We start from the raw sequence: 8,618 nt of genomic DNA on the forward strand, positions 1-8,618 counted from the left end.
CCACTTTTGCATTGCTAACAGAAATACCTGAGCTGGGGACCAGCAGTTAGTGTAATGGCTATGTCGCTGGACTCCCACGTAGTTGACCACGGTTTGCGTCCTGGACCTGGTGGCTTAAACTCATGCTGGGCATGTGTGCGTGCGTGCCCAAGATCCTGAGAGAAGAAAGGAGGAGAAGGGATTGCAGTGTGGCCATCCCCCCTGGGGGGGTGATTTCTCGCTTTCTGTCTCTCTCTGTCTTCCTGGCGAGCACATGTGCCCTATAGCAAAGAAATACCCGAGCCTAGGTGATTTTCCAAAGAAAATAGAGGTTTGTTTGCAAACTCATGATTCTGGTGACTGCATAGTCCCAAGATTGTAGTCTACAGTGCAGCTAACAGAGGCACAGAGGATGGTGGGTGGGTGCAGACAGAGAGCAAGCAGGTGCACACTCACTCTTTCATAGCAGCCAGCTCTCATGACAACTAATCTCTTCTCAGGAGGTCTAACTTACTGCATCTCACCAGATACTGTAAATCTACTCAGCAGAATGTTGTCTCCAGGATGCAATGACCACAAACCAATCACCACGCATTCAGCATTGCCACCTCCCAGCATCAAATTACACAACAAGAAACTTTGGGGACAAACCACCATCTGAACCATAGCAGTATTGCTAGACCTGGAAGTAGGAAAGGCAACCCTCCTAGACATGCTGATAAGACACACATCCCAAAAGTTCAGGGGCCTTTGTAAAATGGCTGAGGTCCTAGTGGTCTGAATATGTTGAAATGTCTCTTCCAAGGCGAAGGACAAGTCATTGCATTAACCTTCTTTTATTACTAAGAGAACAAAACAAGTCTACTTAATGTCTTAATGTTTTTGAGGCAATGCACACTTCATTCAGACATGGTACTGTGTGAGTCGTGGTTCTGTAGATAAACGCAACCAGTAGGATCTATAGGCATGCAGGAGTGGATGCTATGGGGACTGGCTTCCTTGACTGTGGAGGCTAAGAACTCTAACAATTTGCCATCCGTGAGCTGGAGGACAAGGAAAGCCAGTGGTGTAATTTCAGAGTCTAAAGACGCTAGAACCAGGAGTCTGCTGTTCCAGGGCAGGAGAAGATGAATGCCCCAGCTCAAAGATAGAGGGAGAAAATTTGCCCTTGTCCATATTTTTGTTCTATTCAGGCCCTCAGTGGGTCAGACAATGCCCACCCATATAAAAAGGAGGACTCTCTATCTGCTGTACCTGTACCAGTCCATTCATTGACACGCTCAGCTCTTCCAGAAACACCGTCACAGATGCACCCAGACATGCTTTACCAAATCTGGGCATCTCTTAGCCCAGTCAGGTTGATACATGAAACTAACCATCCTAATACTATGGCCCACTTATTTAACAACCCAACATGCAGGCAAATTCGAGCAGAGCTCAGAGAAAAGGGTCTCTGAATGATCACAGAATATGAATATATTTGTGTCCCGTGATCACCAAGAAAGACCCAAGGCCACTACCAGATTCTTCCAAACAGGCTCCCCTGTCTCATGGTGACCCCTGAACGTTTCTGCCTTCCCAGACTCCCCAGAAAACCTTGGCTCAGTCCCCAGTGCCAGTGACTTAGCGCTTAGTGACTCTGGAGTTCCTGGTTGTGACCCTGGTCCTCCAATTCCTTTTCCGTTTACTTCCCAGGTCCTGTACATTGCAAGGATGACTTTCTTCAGAGAAAATAATTGTGTTCTACATAACACTTATGTATTTCTTTGGAAAAATAAGAACCAAAATTTATGGAAAAGTTTATATAATAGTCAAAGTAAACCTTAATAGCTTTATTTACTCGTACACACACATACATACTTTTCTTTTTATTTTTAAAGTTTTTGCCATAGGTATGTGCACTTGCCAGAGAGAGACAAAGAGAGAGAAAGTGAAAAATTACCCCCTCAGGAGGGATGGTAATTCTACAATCCAGTAGAATCTACAGACTTATGATGTCTGGTGACACATCCTCCATTCTCTCAGGATTTGGGGCATGCACACACACATGCCCCTGGTGTGATTTTCAAACTGCCAGGTCCAGGACTTGGAGCACAGTCAGCTCTGTGGGAATATAGCACCTTAACCACCAGGTCACCTGCTGACCAGATACACAATTTTCAAAACAAACATGATGCCTAATTGTCTTAATACTAAAAATTTAAATTAAAAAATGTGGAGTGATTGTGATGGCTAATTTTATGTGTTTGGTTAATAATGTTTGGCTAGACATTATTGTAGATATTTCTGCGGATATATAGTTTGGATGAGATTAACATTCACTCACTGAGCTTTGACTAAGGCGGATTGCCTTTGACAACATGAGTGGGCATCATCCAATCAGCCAAAAGCCTTCAGAGAAAAAACTGAGGCTTCCCAGAGAAGTTCTACTGGAAGGCCGCCTTGGCACTCAAACTGCAACTCTTCCAGTTTTCTAGCCTGGATCATTGATCGTCCTTTTCTGTTTCCCTGGAGAACCTTAATAAATTGATGAAAAGGGTGTCTTGGTATTACATAAATCCTGATTCTCTGCTGTGGCCCTCTATATACTATAGCCATTCTATATACAGATTTAATTCATGTTACCTCAATTAATGGTCATTTCCATTTGATCTAGTAAATCAAATCGCTGTTTTGTTATTTAAATTTTTTTTAAAGTTCATAATGAATAACAGTCAAATCGTTGTTTTTGCTTCTCAACTACGTGGGGAGCACATGAATTGCTATTAATTAAGGAATTAGTTACAGATAGGAACTGCTTGTATAGTGAACAGGGTCTCTGTGGAATGCCAGGACTTCTTGTGTAATTTTGGAAGAAATCTACTAAACTTGAGAAAGTAAGAGATCAAATCAGTTGCTTTGAGTCTTGTTGAAATAAGAGGTCACCCTCATGGAGGACAGCTCAGTTGCTGGATTTCATTATCCTACTTGTCCACACAGCCTGTGCCCTCATGTCCTCTATACCTGGCCATCACTGAGCAAGGCCTCTGAGGTGACAGTGGAGTAAACAAGGCCGTGAAAACAGGCTAGCCATGTGCTATTTCACTAATGGCTAATGAAGACACCTACAAAAACAAAAGTCTCTTCTATTTGGTAGCTGCCAGTATTCTAAACACAATATGGGATTTCTGGTGGGAAAAAAAAGGCGCACACATATTTCACGTGAGAACACAATTATTCAAACAGAAGTGTCTGAAACATTGGCCACTAGAGTCCGCTGCCATGTAGATTTACCCTAGTAATGTGTATATTGTTTTCATAATACATGCTTTCCATGAACTTTTTGAAGATCCTGGTTGTCAGTCAGAAAGAAGGCAGCATTAAGCAGAGTGCAGGTTTACAATCTGGGAGATACCATGACTCCGAGTGTGTCTCCATGAGCTGCCTGACTCACACTCGAGTGGCTCTGCAGTGTCACTCAACTAAGTCTATGTTATTAGAACTTTTCTCTCTAGCTTTTTCTACAAGGCATGTGTGCTCACCAGGATGAGAAAGAGAGAATGAGAGAGAGAGGCAGAGAGAGAGAGAGAGAGAGAGAGAGAGAGAAAGAGGGGAAGCATCCTCTGGGGGGATGGCCATACCGCAATTCTTTCTCCTCCATTCTACTCTTGGGATTGGGCTCTCACATGCATGCACGCACACACACACACACACACACACATACACACACACACGTGCACACCTGCATGCTTTTTAAGCCTCCAGATCCAGGACTTGGGGCAGTCAGTCATGTGGGATCCAGCTGTCTCAACCACTATGCCATTGCTGGCCTCTACTGTAACAGCGTTTAGTGAGAAATACGTGGTATAATCTCAAGCTAATGTCTGACTAGTCAACTGGAGACTAAGAAGAGATTCTTTTTCTCTCTTTCAAACATACTAAATGTCATGCCAGTTGTCATTGAGTAGCACATGAACAAACGTTATTCACTAATACGTATCTTTCACTTCTAAAATAGAAAAAAATCTTGAAAAGTGATTTCTTTCCCCCAAACAATCCAAAACTCCCATATTAAACTCAACTATTCAGAAAGAAAAATTCAAGCAATTTTCATTCTGCACTGTGGCTTAGTACCAAGGACAATGTTCGTTTTCTTCCTCCTAAATCCTTACCCCAGCCTCTTTCTTTCTTTCTTTCTTTCTTTCTTTCTTTCTTTCTTTCTTTCTTTCTTTCTTTCTTTCTTTTTCCTTTCTTTCCTTCCTTTCTTTTTTCTTTCTTTCTTTGAAGGTCTTCAGTTAATTGAGGTTTATTTATATTTGGTAGAAATTAAAATTTTTTTAAAGAATATTTTATTTTCATGTTTATTTATTTATTTATTTATTTATTTTAATTTGACCAGAGAGGGACCAAGTGAAAGAGAGAGAGAGAAGGAAAGTGAGAAAGCAAGCCGCCAGATCCAGGACTCAAACCACGGTCGATCATGTGGGAGTTCAGTGCCCTTAACCACCATGCTACCTGCTGGCCCCATAGAAATCAAATTTTGATGTATATGTCCTCTTAGACCTAACAAAGCTGCCTCCCACATTTCACAAGCATTAGTTTTGTTTCCCTCATGAATTAGTTGCATAGTTAAGTGATGACTGGCTGGGGGTCTTCTTTCTAAAGTGGGTGCTCATATGAGCTGTGTTTGGGCTTCATTCTCCCTGCAGGATCTGGGGCTTAATAGAGCCCCATGTTAGCATGAAGCCTGCCCCCAACACGTGACCCTCAGCACAGAGCTGAGCTAGGAGCTGATGGTGGAAGCAGGCTTCCTTCATCCTCCATTGTGGAACTTTCCTCCAGCATAGAAGCTTTGTCTTATGGGATTATCTCAGGAGAAGATGAAAATAGACATATGCCCCAGCAAATTAGACTCGGGCCGGGAGCGTATTAGGATAATTGTACTTTAGCCCGCCTGCTGCTCCGTCTCGCTCCCACTGTAGCGGGGCTGAGTGGATCATCATCTTCATTTGGGCTGCAGCCTGAAAGTGCCCCTTACTGATTTCTAAAGTGGATTAGACAGAGTGACTTCAGAGAGGATAATATGCCACCTATGGCCACTCACAAGGACGGTCATATGGACTACTATTTTTGAGAATGGCTTTGGGTGAATCTAAAATCATTCCAGTCTTTGGAAAGGAAACTAAATTCCTGTGCTCAGGACCATGTCTGCACTTATATAACCTCTTGCATAAATAAGACTGTAGAGATTATTAAGAATTCTTCATTTACTAGCAAATGTATCAGGAATGCTATAAAACTCAACGTTCTTGGGGGAAGAAAATATAAGAAAGCGCAGTATCTTGAGCACTCGCTATGTATGTGTGCTTTCAAATGAAGAAAGGGTAAACTGGGGTAGGTCTGGGTCCGCACTTGCATGTTTTAAAGGAGCCAACTCAGGCTGCTTCTTAGAGCACCTGGTCACCTGAGCGCATTCCGACAACTGTCTGCTGTGAGCTGTTTCGAACATGGAAATGGGGAGAGGGACTTTTTCTTTCCTGGCCATTTTCTCTGAATGAATGTCCTGGTGGCACAGAGTGGGAGCAATGTCCCTTACTCGCTCCACTGGGGCAACTTCAGAAACTCTTGCACAGTCACGGGATGTCAGGCCACACCCAGACTTAGAAAAGTGACAGGTTATGATCCAAGGAACCTGGAGTCCAAACTTGGCCCTCCTGTCTGCCAGCTCTCTGATCTTGGGCAATGTGTGCGGCCCTTTGAGGCTCATTTTCTCATCTGTAAAATGGATTCAGTATTTGCCTCTGTCCCACAGTGCACCATGCAGGTTTGATGCTGCATGTAAAGCTCTTCATTCAGAGCCTCATGCCTAGAATCAGGAAATGTCTGCTCTGATCCTATACCTGTGTTGGGATGGCCCCGGTGTGAGAGGTGCAAGTTTCCTCCTTGAAGTGTGGAGTCAGAAATGCCTACATCTTCCTTCCTTTCTTCAGGATGAGAACTGGCTGCACAGGTGAAGCAGCCTTACAGAAAGGAGCGTGGTAGGGGCAACACCAGGTGAGTGTCTGGTCATGAGCTCTCTCAGCGCTCACCGGAAAGCCTGAAACACACCTGTCAGGAACATGGAGAGCTTGGAATCCAATGATCCACTGGCAGTCTCAGGGACCTTAGACTTCAAAGGGCACCAATCTGCTTAAAGTCTCTCCTGCATCTGTCATCATCGTGTGACACTGTGAAAAAAACATGAACTGCGAAGACCAGAAAACCAGTACTTGGGATGCCATGTTCTTTTGTGGGCATTAAATACTCTTAAGATTAAAGAGCTCCAATTTGCATTCAGCTCTTTAGAGCAGCTCATGTCAAAGGCCTAGTCAACAAGGAAAGAATTCATACCACAAGGAAATAAGAAACAGAGCAGAGAGAGGATCTCGCCAAAACTGGGAAAGGGGCCTGCCAGCCTGACTCACCCAGGGCAATAAACTGGCTCCTGCTGAGCTTCAGTGACAGACCCCAGGGCAAACTCTCACTTGACTGCGAATCCACGCCCAGCCATTCAAGGCTCTCTGTTCATATCCCTGCGGCCTGTCCCAACGCTGCAGTGAGTGTGGCAGCAGGGAAGTTGATGATGGCACACGTGGCCTGATGAGGACACTGCGCTTGTGTTTCACTGGCCAGAGCTGGCCACACAGTCCTAAGACATGACAGGGACGAGGACAGGTGTTCCTTCCCAGTGCTCAGGAGTGGGGAGAGCAGGAAGATGGGGCAAACAGCCCAGAGGAGACTGCGCTGTCCTTCTAATATTCATGCTACCCTTGAAGCCAGTGCTGCAGGCCCACGGCTGAGCCAGGAACAGAGCAGAGGCCAAGACAAGAAAACCAGCCTCACCTCCTCTTTGGACCTACGCCGTGGCATCCATAACCAGAGGACTCAGCGTATGGACGAGTTACGGGGAATCACAGGGAGGTCTGCAGTGTGTCCAGCTCAGATCGCTCCTCCCTTCTGGAGATGCTGCTGTGGTAGCAGCACAGGGGGAAGAAATGACTCTGCTTTGGGTCTGCAGTTTGAGTCCTGAACCAGATAGCAGAGCAACAGAGCAGTGCTAACCAAGGCTCGTTTGCAGCATCCGAATCACACAGTGTAGCTCAGGAACTCCAAGACTGGGAAGAACATGCCGACACTCAAGGGTGTGTTTTGCAGTTGATCAGACATTGAAGGAACAGTGAGACTTAAGGACTGCTTTCTTGATACTACCACAGAGACCCAGGATACCTCGTTATCTACCCAGCTGGGCCATGACTAACCAATTATAGACATGCAATCATTTGATGTGGGAGTTCTGTGATGGAAATTCATTAGGCAGTGAAATTATAACAGCGCTCTCTCACATGTGTTATTAGATTGTAAGTCTGTGTGTTACACACAGAGAGGTGTTTTCATGTCCACACGCCCCAGTGGGATGGTTCCAAACAGCAGGGTCAGTGAAACCAGGACCTTGATAAACATGCAGACAACCAGGCCACTACCCAAGTGTGTTAAACTGGGATCTCAAAATGGTGGGGCCGAGTGGTCTGCGGGGTCACAAACTCTCCAGGAAGGCAGATGCACTCACAAGTTTGAGGTCCACAGCCCTGGGATGCAGAGATATTAAGAGGCCATCCAGTGCAGTCCTTCCAAATCCTAGGTGTGATTAGAAATATCTGGAGTGCTTAAGAAAAAATATGGAGGACCACCAGGTGGAATAGTGGTTAAGGCACTGGACTTCCACATGGTCGACTATAGTTTGAGTCCCAGACCTGGTTGGGACTCAAACCAAGGTCTGGGACTCAAGCACATGTGCGTGTTTGCCCCAAATCCCCAAAAGAAAATAGAGGAGAAAGCCATTGCCCTGGGAGGTGAATTCTCACTTTTCTTCTCACTATCTCTCTCTGTTTCTCATCAGAAAGTACACATGTACTATGGGAAACAAAAAGTAAAAGAAAATATCCAGATGCCTGGGTCTCTCTCTCCCAGAGGGTATAACTCAATTTGTCTGGGATGGCCCACAGCATTATGGTGTTGAGAATACTTACCAGGAGATTCCAACATGTAGCAGAAGTTGAAAAATCACTGATGTCAGTCTGTCCCATACTGAATCCACCATTTTACCGATTGGCAAAATGAGGTCCTTGGGGATAAGCAGCCCAAGCCCAAAGTCCAAGCATGGTAGTGTATGTGCAGCATGCTGGGACAAGCCTGGGAGTTATCCGGCAAAGTCAAATTGCCGATAGGCCCTAGAGTCATACTGTTTTGATCTGAGAGTCACAGAAACCCTTGTCATTGCTTCAACTAGGAACTGGCAGGCTCTTTGCTTTCCCAGTGATTCCAGGTCTCTCTACAATAATAGGTGAAAATGTTCACCCTGAGGGATGAACAGCAATGTAGTAGAGGACGGTGATGTAGTAGAGGACAGTGATGTAGTAGGGGACAGTGATGTAGTAGAGGACAGTGATGTAGTAGGGGACAGTGATGTAGTAGGGGACAGTGATGTAGTAGGGGACAGTGATGTAGTAGGGGACAGTGATGTAGTAGGGGACAGTGATGTAGTAGGGGACAGTGATGTAGTAGGGGACAGTGATGTAGTAGGGGACAGTGATGTAGTAGGGGACAGTGATGTAGTAGAGGAC

Source organism: Tupaia chinensis, unplaced genomic scaffold (genome assembly GCF_000334495.1).
Source record: "Tupaia chinensis unplaced genomic scaffold, TupChi_1.0 Scaffold000644_1, whole genome shotgun sequence".
In the NCBI taxonomy this organism is placed as follows: domain Eukaryota; kingdom Metazoa; phylum Chordata; class Mammalia; order Scandentia; family Tupaiidae; genus Tupaia; species Tupaia belangeri.